General features: G+C 26.3%; 2 long non-coding RNA genes across 2 annotated transcripts; one reads left to right on the forward strand and one right to left on the reverse strand.

Annotated features, from left to right (window-relative positions):
- Positions 1 to 6,509: 6,509 nt before the first annotated feature.
- LOC126845085 (uncharacterized) lies at positions 6,510 to 8,432 on the reverse strand. The gene is made up of 4 exons (XR_007686689.1): positions 8,253 to 8,432; positions 7,889 to 7,993; positions 7,692 to 7,783; positions 6,510 to 7,204 (listed from the first exon to the last, which is right to left on the reverse strand). It is a non-coding gene; the product is annotated as an uncharacterized LOC126845085 (long non-coding RNA).
- Positions 8,433 to 8,752: 320 nt separating this feature from the next.
- LOC126845097 (uncharacterized) lies at positions 8,753 to 10,023 on the forward strand. The gene is made up of 4 exons (XR_007686692.1): positions 8,753 to 8,786; positions 9,046 to 9,150; positions 9,256 to 9,347; positions 9,811 to 10,023. It is a non-coding gene; the product is annotated as an uncharacterized LOC126845097 (long non-coding RNA).
- Positions 10,024 to 19,657: the final 9,634 nt, after the last annotated feature.

A 19,657-nucleotide genomic window follows, 5' to 3' on the forward strand; every position in this document is an offset into this window, starting at 1 on the left:
GTTAAACGGCGACGATCATTGAGTATGGATAGTTTCTATGCTCAATGATATTATATTAACAAGTTGTGTACAAATTTAAATGGGTTTTCACGCTCAGTGTTGTGAGTGAACTTGACAAACGATCTAAGCGAAAAAACTGAAAAATTAGTTTTATACTTTAGGTATACCAACATAAAAACAATCTGATGTATTTTTCATAGACGATTTTTAATTAAAAAAAACTGAAGAACTAAATTAATCCGTGCTCGTGGCTTTCGCCAGACTTTTTGTTTATTAAGAAAAAAGAAACACTTAAGAGTATACAAAAAACGGCAGGTCTTGTGTGAATAATAACAACTATGAAAGCATAGCATGCGGGCTGGGCACAAATTCGAATACATTTTTTCATTACTATCAAGAATTTTTAATAAACTGACACATTATTTATACACTTGATAAAACATTTAACACGTTAATTAATATTACATACCTACACTTTATAGTAATATAGCTACTACTAATTTGTTTAGATTGCAATATGAATAGCTTAGACGATAAAATTATACGTACAAATAATACGTGTGTATTTATTATGTTAAGCAAACCGACAATGCAAAATTAATTGTGTTGCTAAAATGCGTAAATTGAAAAATAAAAATTTGATAAACATTTTACTCGACAAAACACAAATAATTGGGCATATGAATAAAATGTTTATTAACTAAAACATATTATATTGGGTTGAAAAAATTGATAAATCATTTTATACTGGGTATGTGTTATTATAGTATAATATAAGCTATGTTGGGCTTATGGCCATACAACAGGTGATGACTGTTTTTTAATATCGGATTACATACATTAATTGACCGATTACTAAGGCTAGTAATATTGACTATCACATGATATTATTATAAGAATATGTAATTATAAACTTGTATTATGAATTGTGCTGTTCTTAAAGTAAGATAACCTTGTTCTGATGCTATTCTATTAGTTTTTGATATAAAATATAAATTAATATAAGTATTTATACTTTTTAAAAAACTTTACGATTAACTAATTCTAAATTTATTAAGAAAATAGACTTTAATTTTAATAATCTGAAATAATTGTTCGAAAATAATGTATAAAAATATTTTTTACTAAAATAATTTAATAAAACAAGTCTAATGGTGTACGATTTGGTATTAAATCCTAATACATGTAGGTATATGTATAAAATTCGCATCGGTTACCGATGAATTTTTGGAGATTTATTATTGTTCTAGTCAAAACAATTTGCGGACACTCGTAGCCACTCCTCGCCCTTCCGTCTGTCCGTATGCTCTGGTGCCGGTGGTGGCTTTTATTTTTTGTTTTGGCTATGAAGATGATATAATATACAGTGTGTGCCAAACACCCATTGACAACCGAATATTTAAAACTCAATTACTAAAAAAAAATATTTTCGGGGGCTCAATTTCAAACCAAAAATTAACCTATAGAAATTAAAAAAAAAAAAATTACGCGCTAACTAACAATAATATATAACTTTTATTCAAATAAACACCAAACATTTTTGGGTCTTTTTGTGCACGTTCTGTATACCATTATTAGATATTTCGTATCTTGTACGTACGTTATATTTTTAATCTTCTGTCCCTCACTATATACATGTATTAACTACAACTATAACTTATTCCTGGTATTTCAGTAGTATAAATAACGCTTCTACTATAAGTTTAAGCCATTTTACATTACATTAAAAAAAGTAAATCAATTTTATAGAGTTTAAGTTGAATGGGCTTTTTACACTAATAAAATACTTCTTTGTAGAACCGCCATTGTAAGACCATTTTTTAATAAATAATAATATAATTTTACTTAAAATACTAATAACGAATAACAAATATACGAAGTAAAACAGGGCTGCGTATACTTTCGTCCCTAAGAAGGTATATTTGGCAGGTAGTTAATTCAACCGGCGCGGCAGCTCGACTGTTATTTTCCCTACCTGCTATTATAGTCTTTTTTTATTTTTATTTTTCTAAACAATACGGACAAATATCTAATTAACAATGAGAAATATAACATGGTAAATCTGAATAACAAGATAACATAGATACAATACAACAGGGGTTGAATGAACCAGTTACAGCCAAACACCGCACATTTCATCGGTTGCCAGGTAAGTACATTAAATGGCCAAATACGGAATACCGCACACTTATAATGGGTAAAAAGAGGTACAAGAGGTACGTAATAAATGAATTGTAAACGCAAGGCTTCTAATGACATTCAAGAGACACCGCAAAAAAAAATACGCTGAGAGATGTCATCCATAGAAAATAATACGACAATAGGAAGTAATGACGTAAGTTTAATAACTTAGTTTAATATAAGTTTTTGTCCGACTTTCAAAATGCCATCTGGAAATGTTTTTTAAAAACAGCCTCGTTTGAGTCGTTAGCTCATTAATGAATAAAAACGAATAAAATGTGAAATAATTACTCCTTAATAATATGTCATGCTAGCAGCACAACTAACACCATTAATAAACGTATATTGTATACAAGTATTGTTAGTGTTACGCATTACTTAGAGGCGGTTTTTTTAACGGCGGCGTTTTGTCGATTTTTGTCTGGCGACGTTTTGTCGATTTTTTGTCCGGGCGCGTTTTGTCGGGCGACCTTTTGTCGTGTTTCCTTATTTATTGAACTATTGAAAACTTTTTATTTAAATTATTCGGCAATAGATGGCGCACAAGGCGCAATTGAACCGGGAAGCGTTGTACAATCGGGCCACACCCCGCACTCCGCCGACCCGTCCGTTTACAGTCCTGTATTATAGTCGTGTTTAGGGCAGTTCTTCCAAAAATTGATAAGAGATAAGAGTTCTTCCAAAAGATAATACAATTTTTATTTTATCAGCGTGACCAACCCAGAAACAACAAAATATAAAATCACATTCTATCAGTCTGCCAATTCTATCAGAATAAAAGTAACTAAAATAGGGTTGGGGGTAGTTCTTCCAAAAAATGATAACGCGTGATAAGAAAAAAATGTTACATAACCTATAAAATGTGTAATACTACAGATAGTACCAACATCGATTTTACCAAAAACCCGCCAAGAGAAATTTCGTATTTTAATATCAAAAACATTGCCTTTAGTTAGGTTCTTATCTTTATTGCAAATTGTAGTTAGATCTTTATCAATTATCTAATTTAAATCGTATACACTATACACGTAAAATCCATAATAAATTACATTATATTATAGTATATACCTATCATATAAGTACATGTTATAATTTAATATTATTTGGTATAAAATAATAATAATTTTATTAAAATTTCCCTCAAATTGTTTATATTACTATTTAAATAAAACATTATTTTTACTTTTTACCTAAATTAGTTGACGATTTCAGAATTTGGCTGTCAAGTATAAATTAGTTTTACCACATCTTACATATGTATTCTGTAGTTAAAGAATACAGGTAGGAGCTTATAAGCTTTGTCTTCAATCTTGTCTCTTAGAAGATATATTATTAACAAAATTTGGTACCTAAAGGATATATTAGAGCAAGATAACGGAACATATGACACTTGTAGTTTAAATACCTTACATGAATAACTAGAACAAAACACATATTTAATTTTCAAGTTTCCACATAAATCAATATATACATTATAAGGTTATAGTCCAAAGTGAACCTTTTGCCAGATAAAGACTCGTGAAGAGAAAAAAATTGTTGTACGGCCCCTTTTGCATGGGATAATAGGTAGATAATACGAATATGGCATAATATAAAATTACTGTAAACTAGATTTAACAATTCTGTTGTATTAATAAAAATGATCAAACTAGGGTCGTAATCGTATAAACGTCATACTCAATAAATATATAATGTAATTTAATAAAAACTTGCTTTTATGTTGGTAAGATTATCAAATCAGACTGATCGGTATTAAAATACCTTGCAAGACTGAATGTTATTTATAATCAATTAGTAGGTTTTTAAAAAAATTATTATTAATCACTTAATATTTTACAGAAATTAGATTATATTAAGCTACTCTGGGTATATATTTTTATTATATAAACCATACTAAACAATATGAATTTGTTCTGAAATAGTTATTCATATGATTTAAAAATATGATACAATTTTTGGTCAATATAAATTTGCAAATTTACAATTATCTCTTGATTTGAAAATGTCCTTGTTTGTTAGAAGATTGCATAGCCCATATTTTATTAATCTATGTACTTATTCATTTAATATGGCCATTTACTTAGCGATAACCAAGTCATTAGATTTGTTTCTTATAGAAGTGATATTATAACTTTTCTGTTATTAATTCTGTCTACATTCCATTTATTAAGAAATGTATACTTTACTTATATTATAAAAAAAATAGAAATAATACATATTATAAAATAAATAGGTACAATTGCAAGTTGCAGCATCTCATCATATTTATTTATCTCTTATCTCGTTCTCATCGAGATCTGCTGTTAAAGCTCTTTTTGCCCACAAAAAGTTTAATAAGTTATAATAAGACTGATTTAAGTATGTTAATATTTACTTAAGACTGGTGAAGTTGTGAAAATTTAAATGATATAAACGTAGCTATGGACATATTTAATGTGAAAACTAATGAGGCTATTTCCAATTCCACTAATATGTATATAATAAAATTGTCAAATCAGAAATTAAAAGATTGAATATCAAGCGGTCAGGTTAACTCTATTTTAACTAAGTGAACATTTAAAAACAGATTAGATAATCCCATTTTTATTTAACATTAGTTAAAAATGGTATAATTGTGTTAGGAATATCTTATACCCCCATAATTTTGGTTAGAAATACTAGATTAAACTAGTAGAAGATAATTCTAACTTTATACTGTTAAACAGTTGTACTTTACTAAATTGTAGTTAACAATGAAAAGTATAAAAGTTGTAGGTATTTAATTTATCATTATTTTCAGGTAAGTGCCCCAATAGTTTTAACAAATGTGTCTTCATTCCTTTACACAAAACAGGAAATAAATAATTGTTCAGTAGTTATTATCTATTATTTCAGTCGGTAATTATAATTACTAGGGCTCTAGTTATAATTACTAGACTGTAGCCATTATAAACCAATATTGTTATCACTGTCTCTATCAAAAATATTTGAAAAATCATTAAATCCCAAATAATGAAGTAATATAATATTTAGTTATTAAAACATATTTACATGGTTTTACGAGTTTTTATAGTTGAATTTGAATAAAACTAAACATATGGTTTTCAATATTCAAAACTATTTTAATCTGGATAACTTAAAGTTTAGAGGTCAAACTGTGTAGAGCTACAAAATTGTGTTTCATGAATTATGATTCATATAAGATGTAACTGCGTTACTATTAAAAAGAAAATAGTTGTATACTTTGATTCATTGATAACTGACTAAAATGAAAATATCAAAAATATTGAATATGTTATAAAACTATTCAATTATTATCAAGACATTATTTATATATATCTATAGTTTTTAGATAATAGCAGGTATTGTTAAGGGTTAAACTTACTAAAGCTAATTTATTATTTAAATGTTGAATCTATAATTATTTACTACATTATACTATGCATATAAATAAAGATAACGGTATCTGGACTTAATAATACAATTTATATCGAACACATCATTGTATACTCAAAGAGAGTATTCAATATGTTAAACATCCTTCGTTTAATCGCATTATATAATATCCCTTGTATTACAATACACAGATACAAATCAGTCGTTATCGAGAGTAAACGTGTCTATGAGAACAGATTTAGAAAAAATACATTTGGTTTACTTTTACTTTATTGTGTCAAAAACTACATCTAAAAACTAATGCATTTCTAAATAATAAAATTATAAACAAATATATACTATATACTAAATACGCTTTGAATTTTTATCATAATTAAATATTATTTAATTAAAAATTATCAAAAAAGTAAGTGGTTATTAAAACATGTTTTCAGTTGTAAAATAACACAAACAAAAATGTTTTGAAAAATAATTTTACCTAATTGAAATTATTATGAGAGAAAATTAGTCAATCACACTATATAATTAAGCTAACCAAGAAAAAACAACTTTTATTTCTAAAAAACAATATAGACTTCCTGTCTATCAGGCTACCTAAAGTAACACAGTATACATTTCAGACCAATTTTATAATTTATAAAGTACAATTCATAAAGTTTGATAAGTCATTTAAATAAATAATAAATAGTAATAATAGAAATAATAAATGTAATAGTTTAAAACACATAAAATAATCTGGTAAAAAGTATAAATAGTATAAAATGATACTTAAGTAAAGATATTTTTTAACTAAAAATGTATATATTATAAACTAAACATCAAAATTTACAAATGTATAATTACTTGGTTTAGCAAAAAAAAAATTGTACCGTTTTTTTTTTTTAATCTAGGTATTCAAAATTTTGACTACACAATTTTTCCTAACAACATCAACATAATTTCACAACAGTTTACAAATTTTCAATCTTTTAGTTAGGTCAAGATATTTTTACAATAAATTAATATTTTAATGTTATTAAGGTAAGTAAATATTAATAAATAAGCAAATACAGAAGCTACATTTATAATTTATTTGGTAGGCTAATAATTATGTTTGTCAAAATTGTAATAATAATATACTGTTAGTATCGTTAAACTAAAGATACTTGTATTGACACTTAAAGTGTAAAAATATTCAAACAATAATACAAGTATTCAAAAAAAAAAAAAATTTAAACAATCTTAATTTTGTTTTAATGTAGTTGAAAATTAAAAATATTTAGCCAAATGAGATATCAGTGTAGTGGTCATAAATACAGTACAGTTTATATGGACGTTGAAGACAGGATAATAAGTTATTCAATAAGTAAACAACTGAATTACAGTTGATTAATAATAAATTATAATGAGACTTTTTTAAATAAAATTAAACAAAATATAAAGAGATTGGAGATGATACTACGATGTCTAACAGCAGGTAAACAGAAATACTGGGTGGTTTTAATAATGTTAGTCTGATACAGAATATTCTTCCAGGGGTTTTGCACAAAATCCAATTAACTTCAACAACAAATATTCAAATATAGTGTCAAAAATCCGTCTATGGATTACAGTGTCCATGGAGAAATATATGATATGTCCATTACATCTTCCTCTGGTCACATTCTAGCTGAAAAAACAACAAATGGTTAAATAATATTAATAATAATTATAATATAAAACCAATTTTAAATGAATTACTAATGTTAAGGTTTGTTAATTGTGAAGTTAAAATTAAATATAACGAAAATTGATAATGACATTTTTTTATACCATTTAACTTCCAACTTTTTATACCATTCAATTTAAATTATCTATCAATAACACTTGGAAGAGTGATTTCATGAATAGACTATATTTGTGACCGGTATATATCATGTGGACCTAGTTTGTTATCTCATACCAATGAAGCGTAAGATCTACAAGTAAATGCAATTTTTCTTGTACAAAAACTAACAATGTTAGAAAATAGTAAATTAAATTATTAAAAAGAAAGATAATTTACATTTGATTTCTTTTTTTTTAAATACCCTATATTAGGGTGTTTTAGATTGATATTAAACTAATTTTGTATCAATATTTGTATTAATACTACAAATCTAGAATGTTTTCCATACCTAATCTATTTAGACAAATGATAAAACAATTATTTCTTCCAGTTGGTGTCGATGGAGAACTGTTCAACCAGAATCTTTGACTCATCTTAAAACTGAAAGATATATTTTTAATAAATAAGTTAAAAGTTGAAATGTTAATTATTAAAATAATAGAGATTAAATCAATTAAAACAATTTTACAAAAAATAACTCCATACCTGTTACCACACTTAATCAGACTAGAGATAGTTTCAGGAATCGAACCGCTCTGATGAATAAGCATACCGATAAGCTTTTTATGACTTCAGACAACTACCATCATACTGTAAAACATAATTTACTTGTATTAATAGTTTTATTTAAATAGGATGTAATAATATTGTCACACAAATTAGTACAATATAGTGTATGTCTGAACTTTGTCGCTAGGTACTATAATTGATAAATATATTATGTTATTCATATTAAATATTGCAAGTTTATATTATGTGAAAATAAGAGTTTTGAATTATGAATTAAAAAAGAATTCTAATAAAAATATTCATTTAATATTAATAAGAAACGAAAGTAAATTTTATTTACCAATAATTATCGTTGTCGTCATATGAACTAGTTGGTTTTTTGTCATTATAAATGTATCGTAAAAATGTGTACTATTTAAGAAAATATAATATATTTTAACACGGTTATTTTTTTTATCATTTGAATTATTGCCGTTTAGTTCTAGAGATAACAGTTAACTCTGACAAACGTTAGTTATATTTTAGTTACTTTTATTCTGATAGAATTGGCAGACTGATAGAATGTGATTTTATATTTTGGTGTTTCTGGGTTGGTCACGCTGATAAAATAAAAATTGTGTTATCTTTTGGAAGAACTCTTATCTCTTATCATTTTTTGGAAGAACTGCCCTGAACCCACTAAAATATAACTAACGTTTGTCAGAGTTAACTGTTATCTCTAGAACTAAACGGCAATAATTCAAATGATAAAAAAAAAACCGTGTTAAAATATATTATATTTTCTTAAATATAATATATAATAGTACACATTTTTACGATACATTTATAATGACAAAAACCCAACTAGTTCATATGACGACAACGATAATTATTGGTAAATAAAATTTACTTTCGTTTCTTATTAATATTAAATGAATATTTTTATTAGAATTCTTTTTTAATTCATAATTCAAAACTCTTATTTTCACATAGTATAAACATGCAATATTTAATATGAATAACATAATATATTTATCAATTATAGTGCCTAGCGACAAAGTTCATACATACACTATATTGTACTAATTTGTGTGACAATATTATTACATCCTATTTAAATAAAAATATTAATACAAGTAAATTATGTTTTACAGTATGATGGTAGTTGTCTGAAGTCATAAAAAGCTTATCGGTATGCTTATTCATTAGAGCGGTTCGATTCCTGAAACTATCTCTAGTCTGATTAAGTGTGGTAACAGGTATGGAGTTATTTTTTGTAAAATTGTTTTAATTGATTTAATCTCTATTATTTTAATAATTAACATTTCAACTTTTAACTTATTTATTAATAATATATCTTTCAGTTTTAAGATGAGTCAAAGATTCTGGTTGAACAGTTCTCCATCGACACTAACTGGAAGAAATAATTGTTTTATCATTTGTCTAAATAGACTAGGTAAGGAAAACATTCTAGATTTGTAGTATTAATACAAATATTGATACAAAATTAGTTTAATATCAATCTAAAACACCCTAATATAGGGTATTTAAAAAAAAGAAATCAAATGTAAATTATCTTTCTTTTTAATAATTTAATTTACTATTTTCTAACATTGTTAGTTTTTGTACAAGAAAAATTGCATTTACTTGTAGATCTTACGCTTCATTGGTATGAGATAACAAACTAGGTCCACTTGATATATACCGGTCACAATTATAGTCTATTCATGAAATCACTCTTCCAAGTGTTATTGATAGATAATTTAAGTTGAATGGTATAAAAAAATGTCATTATCAATTTTCGTTATATTTAATTTTAACTTCACAATTAACAAACGTTAACATTAGTAATTCATTTAAAATTGGTTTTATATTATAATTATTTATTAATATTATTTAACCATTTGTTGTTTTTTCAGCTAGAATGTGACCAGAGGAAGATTAAATGGACATATCATATATTTCTCCATGGACACTGTAATCCATAGACGGATTTTTGACACTATATTTGAATATTTGTTGTTGAAGTTAATTGAATTTTGTGCAAAACCCCTGGAAGAATATTCTGTATCAGACTAACAGTATAAACGCCACCCAGTATTTCTGTTTACCTGCTGTTAAACATCGTAGTATCATCTTCAATCTCTTTATATTTTGTTTAATTTTATTTAAAAAAGTCTCATTATAATTTATTATTAATCAACTGTAATTCAGTTGTTTATATTGAATAACTTATTATCCTGTCTTCAACGTCCATATAAACTGTACTGTATTTATGACCACTACACTGATATCTCATTTGGCTAAATATTTTTAATTTTCAACTACATTAAAACAAAATTAAGATTGTTTAAATTTTTTTTTTTTTTGAATACTTGTATTATTGTTTGAATATTTTACACTTGTGTCAATACAAGTATCTTTAGTTTAACGATACTAACAGTATATTACTATTACAATTTTGACAAACATAATTATTAGCCTACCAAATAAATTATAAATGTAGCTTCTGTATTTGCTTATTTTTTAATATTTACTTACCTTAATAACATTAAAATATTAATTTATTGTAAAAATATCTTGACCTAACTGAAAGATTGAAAATTTGTAAACTGTTGTGAAATTATGTTGATGTTGTTAGGAAAAATTGTGTAGTCAAAATTTTGAATACCTAGATTAAAAAAAAAACGGTACAATTTTTTTTTTGCTAAACCAAGTAATTATACATTTGTAAATTTTGATGTTTAGTTTATAATATATACATTTTTAGTTAAAAAATATCTTTACTTAAGTATCATTTTATACTATTTATACTTTTTACCAGATTATTTTATGTGTTTTAAACTATTACATTTATTATTTCTATTATTACTATTTATTATTTATTTAAATGACTTATCAAACTTTATGAATTGTACTTTATAAATTATAAAATTGGTCTGAAATGTATACTGTGTTACTATAGGTAGCCTGATAGACAGGAAGTCTATATTGTTTTTTAGAAATAAAAGTTGTTTTTTCTTGGTTAGCTTAATTATATAGTGTGATTGACTAATTTTCTCTCATAATAATTTCAATTAGGTTAAATTATTTTTCAAAACATTTTTGTTTGTGTTATTTTACAACTGAAAACATGTTTTAATAACCACTTACTTTTTTGATAATTTTTAATTAAATAATATTTAATTATGATAAAAATTCAAAGCGTATTTAGTATATAGTATATATTTGTTTATAATTTTATTATTTAGAAATGCAATAGTTTTTAGATGTAGTTTTTGACACAATAAAGTAAAAGTAAACCAAATGTATTTTTTCTAAATCTGTTCTCATAGACACGTTTACTCTCGATAACGAGTGATTTGTATCTGTATATTGTATTAAGTGATATTATATAATACGTTTAAACGAAGGATGTTTAACATATTGAATACTCTCTTTGAGTATACAATGATGTGTTCGATATAAATTGTATTATAAAGTCCAGATACTGTTATCTTTATTTATATGCATAGTATAATGTAGTAAATAATTATAGATTCAACATTTAAATAATAAATAAGCTTTAGTAAGTTTAACCCTTAACAATACCTGCTATTATCTAATAACTATAGACATATATAAATAATGTCTTGATAATAATTGAATAGTTTTATAACATATTCAATATTTTTGATATTTTCATTTTAGTCAGTTATCAATGAATCAAAGTATACAACTATTTTCTTTTTAATAGTAACGCAGTTACATCTTATATGAATCATAATTCATGAAACACAATTTTGTAGCTCTATACAGTTTTGACCTCTAAACTTTAAGTTATCCAGATTAAAATAGTTTTGAATATTGAAAACCATATGGTCAGTTTTATTCAAATTCAACTATAAAAACTCGTAAAACCATGTAAATATGTTTTAATAACCAAATATTATACTACTTCATTATTTGGGATTTAATGATTTTCAAATATTTTTGATAGAGACAGTGATAACGATATTGGTTTATAATGGCTACAGTCTAGTAATTATAACTAGAGCCCTAGTAATTATAATTACCGACTGAAATAATAGATAATAACTACTGAACAGTTATTTATTTCCTGTTTTGTGTAAAGGAATGAAGACACATCTATTGGGGCACTTACCTGAAAATAATGATAAATTAAATACCTACAACTTTTATACTTTTCATTGTTAACTACAATTTAGTTAAGTACAACTGTTTAACAGTATAAAGTTAGAATTATCTTCTACTAGTTTAATCTAGTATTTCTAACCAAAATTATGGGGGTATAAGATATTCCTAACACAATTATACCATTTTTAATTAATGTTAAATAAAAATGGGATTATCTAATCTGTTTTTAAATGTTCACTTAGTTAAAATAGAGTTAACCTGACCGCTTGATATTCAATCTTTTAATTTCTGATTTGACAATTTTATTACTTACATATTAGTGGAATTGGAAATAGCCTCATTAGTTTTCACATTAAATATGTCCATAGCTACGTTTATATCATTTAAATTTTTACAACTTCACCAATCTTAAGTAAATATTAACATACTTAAATCAGTCTTATTATAACTTATTAAACTTTTTGTGGGCAAAAAGAGCTTTAACAGCAGATCTCGATGAGATAAGAGATAAGCGAGATAAGAGATAAATAAATATGATGAGGTGCTGCAACTTGCAATTTTATCTATTTATTTTATAATATGTATTATTTCTATTTTTTTTATAATATAAGAAAAGTATACATTTCTTAATAAATGGAATGTAGGCAGAATTAATAACAGAAAAGTTATAATATCACTTCTATAAGAAACAAATCTAATTGAAAATAATTGTATTTCTACAAAGGCAATCGAGGTAAAAGATAATTAGCCAAGTCTTTGCCAGGCTTGTACAAAAATTTTTTATTACTTTTCACTAGTATCTTACAGCATCACTTTAGACATTTAATTCTACTTATGTTTGGAAATGTGAAATATCAAAAATTCTTATAAATCTATGGATCTATGAAAATATAATTTTAAAAGATCTAAATGAAATATGGATATACCTAAGTAGGTATTCTAATTTCTAATCGATTTTTATACTATCTGATTATCAGAGTATTAATTAAAATAATTAAAAAAAAGCTTTATGTCAATATTGTCCACCGTAAAACGGCAGGATTTAATCCAAAAATTATTTAACTACAACAGAAAGCAAGTTCCTAGAACAGAAAAATATATATTAAACACGAGGGTACCATACCTAATTTATAAAGGATGGAACAGTACAATCGTTTGAAGAAGTTTTGCAGTTATTTAATTAAGATCTTTGTACCATACCAAGGGTAGATCAACATTTATGTGATGAGTATTTGATACGCTCGCATTAATGTGTATCAATTGTCATATTATGCGATTTCTGGTGTAATTATTCATAAATTATTAATTTAACTATTCACTAAGTAAATGGCCATAATAAATGAATAAGTACATAGATTAATAAAATATGGGCTATGCAATCTTCTAACAAACAAGGACATTTTCAAATCAAGAGATAATTGTAAATTTGCAAATTTATATTGACCAAAAATTGTATCATATTTTTAAATCATATGAATAACTATTTCAGAACAAATTCATTTTGTTTAGTTTGGTTTATATAATAAAAATATATACCCGGAGTAGCTTAATATAAACTAATTTCTGTAAAATATTTAGTGAATAATAATTATTTTAAAAACCTACTAATTGATTATAAATAACATTCAGTCTTGCAAGGTATTTTAATACCGATCAGTCTGATTTGATAATCTCACCAACATAAAAGCAAGTTTTTATTAAATTACATTATATATTTATTGAGTATGACGTTTATACGATTACGACCCAAGTTTGATCTTTTTTATTAATACAACAGAATTGTTAAATCTAGTTTACAGTAATTTTATATTATGCCATATTCGTATTATCTACCTATTATCCCATGCAAAAGGGGCCGTACAACAATTTTTTTTCTCTTCACGAGTCTTTATCTGGCAAAAGGTTCACTTTGGACTATAACCTTATAATGTATATATTGATTTATGTGAAAACTTGAAAATGAAATATGTGTTTTGTTCTAGTTATTCATGTAAGGTATTTAAACTACAAGTGGCATATGTTCCGTTATCTTGCTCTAATATATCCTTTAGGTACCAAATGTTGTTAATAATATATCTTCTAAAAGACAAGATTGAAGACAAAGCTTATAAGCTCCTACCTGTATTCTTTAACTACAGAATACATATGTAAGATGTGGTAAAACTAATTTATACTTGACAGCCAAATTCTGAAATCGTTAACTAATTTAGGTAAAACGTAAAAATAATGTTTTATTTAAATAGTAATATAAACAATTTGAGGGAAATTTTAATAAAATTATTATTATTTTATACCAAATAATATTAAATTATAACATATACTTATATGATAGGTATAATATAATGTAATTTATTATGAATTTTACGTGTATAGTGTATACGATTTAAATTGTTACGATTTACGATTTAAATAATTGATAAAGATCTAACTAAAATTTGCAATAAAGATAAGAACCTAACTAAAGGCAATGTTTTTGATATTAAAATACGAAATTTCTTTTGGCGGGTTTTTGGTAAAATCGATGTTGGTACTATCTGTAGTATTACACATTTTATAGGTTATGTAACATTTTTTTTCTTATCACGCGTTATCATTTTTTGGAAGAACTACCCCCAACTCCGACCGTTCTTAGGCTGATACGTGATGGCGACTTTGTGAAATGTTAAATATTCGATCAGTAGAATAAGTGGTGACAAGTCACCATAAAAAGTAACGGTGACATTTTGGTCACTGTCACCATTGTAACCGTTACTAAATTTTGTCACTTTCTCCCATCTCTACACCAAATCACGGACTATAATGAGTTGGGGGTCACCGTTACTTTTTATGGTGACTTGTCACCACTTATTCTACTGATCGAATATTTAACATTTCACAAAGTCGCCATCACGTATCAGCCTAAGAACGGTCGCCGGTCAGCCGTCGCGTTCTGCGGCGAAGTGAGAAGGCCCCAGTGACCGCAGCTGTCACGGACGGTTGTCTGTAACTATGGTTGAAATATACAGGTTATTGCACATCGTCTCGAATCGTTATCTTCAGAAAAAAAATTGCCGCGTAACGGGATATCAATTTTACTATTACTATATATTTTACTGTGTACATATAATATACCTACAGTATACTTTATTATTGCTAATTGCTAAGCGTTACGCTGACATATTTGATTTCATCATCAAAGGGTCCTATTAATAATACGTTTTTGAGACACGTAAATACTAAATGTGGTAAATTGAACCAATATTACTTCCACCAAGCTAAAGGATTACCTACTTTTGATAATAAATCTATTTCTAGATATCTATTGACTTAAGAGGACGTTATTTCCCCTATTTATTAAGGCGTTATGTTATTCCGTATAGTCATTTTTTTGGAAAATCCTAATTTTAACATAAAACTGAAGTGTTAATATTTGTTCAGTAATTAGGACTGTGTTTTTGAATTACCACAGCAGCATCCTTGACAGGGATTTAAAAAAAAATTAATTGAAACATAACTACGCAGAATACGCTTTACTCAGTTCATAGTGGTTTTAGAGCAAAAACACCTATTATAAAATCGAATGATATCAAAATTTCAGAGACAATGCCATGTCCGATTTTGAAAATAACAACATAAAAAAAGTATTAATTGTCAATACCTAGTTTTTTTGAAAGTAAAAAAATAATGATTTTAAATGTTAAATATTTGGTTTATCCAAAAAAGAATAGGTATGACATTGTTTCCAAATTCTTTTCATTTTTCATTTTTGTTATCAGTATTTTTGCTATGAAATACAGCTTCACAGAGCGAGTAAAACGCATTCTGCGTAGGTATATTTAACGCTGTACAATTAGGTGTATAACATACTCTTAAATAATACCTTTAGATATAGGTATTTGTTCCTTATGCATAATAACATTTGATCTAATTTACTATGTCTACTGTAGCATTTATAATTTCAGATTTTGTTTAAGCGGAATTTTTTAGGTTAATGGTAACTATTTAAATCTTGGTTCTAAAAATGTACTATTCTTAAATTACTGTTTTCCAAGTTGGAGAAACGTTTGACGAGTCCATTTTTCAGTTGTAAAATAACTTTTGAAATATTAGTAACATGATCTTTTACATACATTTTATCTGTCACTGCCTTTAAGCTATTGCCCGTAATAATTACCAAAGAATCACTCATGTATATTTCTCCACTCACTGCTTTAGTAACTTCCTCAAACGACTTTAATATAAGACAAAGTTCCTTACAAATTTTGCAATCATTTGGTAATAAAGTAGGCAAATTAATATCGAGTATAACAACTGTTGCTTTTAACGCATTTTCCAATTCTATGAAACGACTTAACATATAATAGGTAGAATTCCACCGTGTGGCTACATCTTGCAATATTTTTTTTTGGTGTAGCTCGCAAATTTCGTTGATATTTATCAAGTTTATGGGAGGCATTCGAACTTCTTTTGAAATGCCCCACCAATGATTTAATTGTATTAATTATATTTGTTATTTCAGTTACTTTTTAACGATTCTTGGACAATTAAATTGAGCGAATGGGCAAAACATCCAGAATGCTTAATATTTTAATTATTCAACGCTCCTTTTATACGGAGGTACTATCAGATACCATTAGTAAAATTGTATTATCTAGCTCTCAGACACTTATAATAGTCTGTATTTCTTGACTCAGATTTAAACTAGTATGTTTTTCTTCAAATGACGTATATAGTAACAAAATATATTTTAAACAAAATCAGCTTTGAATATTGATTAAAGTTCCACAATCTGTCATTTAACTTAAGGATAATGAATCTACTTTTATATGTATCTTCATATAATTTAGGTGCACATTTTTCATATAAAACAGGCAAAGAAGTATTTGATAAGTATTGGTTTCTAGCCTTTCATTTAGCAGCATGAGTTTTTTTAAGTGTAAGTAGATATTAATCATTAGACGATGGACCTTTCACATTATATGCTAAACGACAACTACTTGTAGAAGCACAAACTTATGAAACAACAACCATCTGTTATTTCAGGTAGGTACCTAACATTAAATAAGCCATGATATTATGTACATATGTATTATATATATATGTATACATATATATATATGTACGTTTATATATATATGTATACATATATATATGTACGTATATATATATTTGTATTAAATAACTACAAATAATATAGTATGTATTCATTGACAAATATTTAACTAAAAATAGTATAATAAAATATACTAAAATTTTTAAGCTGTAAATACTATTGGTAGTAGGTACACTAATAGTTATTATAATTATTATTGTTATAGTTATTTTGCAAAAAAAAAGTTAATAAATTTCTAATTATTTCAGAAAATCTAAATAATGGCCTAAGTAAGGTATTATAGTACGTAAATTTTAACATGGTGGTATTTTCAGATTTTTCACTATTGCAATTAGTTTAAAATAAGGCTTTTGGTTTTTTCTGCCATGATATGGAAAATCTAAAAAGTATTCTATTTTCACTTTTTTTTTAACATACACGTGATTGTGGTCACGTGACTTCCCCTCGAGTGATTTTGCCAATATTTTCACCCTTATCGTCTTATGCCTTCTAAATATTCACATTGATTTCTTTAACAGCTAGTGTAAATTGTAAAAAAAACTATCTTAATTATAATTCATAAGTTTTGTCATCTGTGTAATATTAAAATAAAGATAGTTCTACTCAAGTTATAACTGAATTTTATCATGAGTGACTCGAGAAAACGAACTAGTGAACTATGGCAGTTTTTTACTTATATTGTCTCAAATCATGCCAAATGGGATGCATGTCATGTAAAAATTTCACATAAAACTACCATGTCTAATTAAAAAAAACATATGGAAAGGAGGCATCCATTGGTTAATTTAGGAATACCCTCTACATTTGAGTTACCACAAGTAAGCTCAGACAAGTTTATTTTACTTGAATTTAGAGTTTTCTATAATTTATTTAAAATAATTATCAGTGTACTACCAATAGTATTTACAACTTAAAAATAATTGTATTATATTTTATCATACTATTTTTAGTTTAGTATTTGACAATGAATACTTATCTATTTTATTTTTAATTATTTAGTATATATTTATTATATGTACATAATATCATGGCTCATTTAACTTTAGGTACAACAACCACCTGTTGTTGCCTCTACAAGTGGTTGTCGCATGGATGTTGCCTCTACTAGTAGTTGTCGTATGGAAGATAATGTGGACGATCCATTGGCTAATGAAGATACACCTACAATTAAAAAAGGGTATGTAGCTAAAAGAAAGGCTAGCAACCAACTTTCTTTGCACGCTTATGTCCCAAAGAAAATATCTGCAAGCGGTAAAAAAACTTTAGATGATGGTTTATTAAAATTATTTTATATAGACTGTAGACCATTTAGTATGGTAGAAGACACAGGGTTCAAGAATTTTATTAAATTATTAAATCCATCATACACCCTGCCAAGTCGAAAGACTTTATCAAATACCGCACTACCTTATTTATATGAGAAATGTGTATCCGATATGAAAATTAAAATGAAAGCAGAAGCATTATCTATATGTTTAACAACAGATTGTTGGACTTCCATTAACAATCAAAGCTTCTTAGCGTTAACGGCCCATTATTTAGATAGCAACTTTAGTTTAAATTCGGTTTTGTTGCAATGTTCTCCTTTTAAAGAGACACATACTAGTTCAAATTTGAGTAAAGAAATGCAGACAATTATAACTGACTGGGAGCTAAATGACAAAATTGTATTAATTGTATCTGACAATGCCTATAATATTAAAGGAGCAATAAATAGTTTGAATCTAAAGCATTTTGGATGTTTTGACCATTCACTAAATTTAATAGTCCAAGAATCGTTAAAAATAACTGAAATAACAAATATAATAATTAAAATTAAATCGTTGGTGGGGCATTTCAAAAGAAGTGCGAATGCCTCCCATGAACTTGATAAATATCAACGAAATTTGGGAGCTACACCAAAAAAAATATTGCAAGATGTAGCCACGCGGTGGAATTCTACCTATTATTTGTTAAGTCGTTTCTTAGAATTGGAAAATGCGTTAAAAGCAACAGTTGCTATTCTCGATATTAATTTGCCCGCTTTGTTACCAAATGATTGGAAAATATGTAAGGAACATTGTCTTATTTTAAAGCCATTTGAAGAAGTTACTAAAGCAGTGAGTTGAGAGAACTATATGAGTGCTTCTCTGGCTATTGTAATGGCTAATAGTCTAAAGGCAATAACTGAAAAGATGTATGTGAAAAATTATGATATTAATATTACAAAAGTTATTGTAGAGTTGAAAAAAGGACTAGAAAAACGTTTCTCCAACTTGGAAAATAGTAACACTCTTACCAATTGTACATTTTTAGATCCCAGGTTTAAACAGTTACCCTTAAGTGAGAAAGTTGCCACTCTTACGAAAAATAGAATAATAAGTGCTACAGCAGAAAAAGTTAAATTTAATAAAACAATACAAGATAATATGACAACAACTAGCTGCAATGAGGAGATAGAAAGTGATGAGTTTAGTATTTGGAATAGTTTTGACATAATTAGATCAAATGTAACACCCCAAGGGACAAATACATCCAAAGGCATAATTGAGGTTAAT

Source organism: Adelges cooleyi, unplaced genomic scaffold, assembly GCF_023614345.1.
Source record: "Adelges cooleyi isolate 19-005CV unplaced genomic scaffold, UGA_ACOO_1.1 ACOO_flye_CR_arks_rails_tigmint_CR_PRNA_667, whole genome shotgun sequence".
Classification (NCBI taxonomy): Eukaryota; Metazoa; Arthropoda; class Insecta; order Hemiptera; family Adelgidae; genus Adelges; species Adelges cooleyi.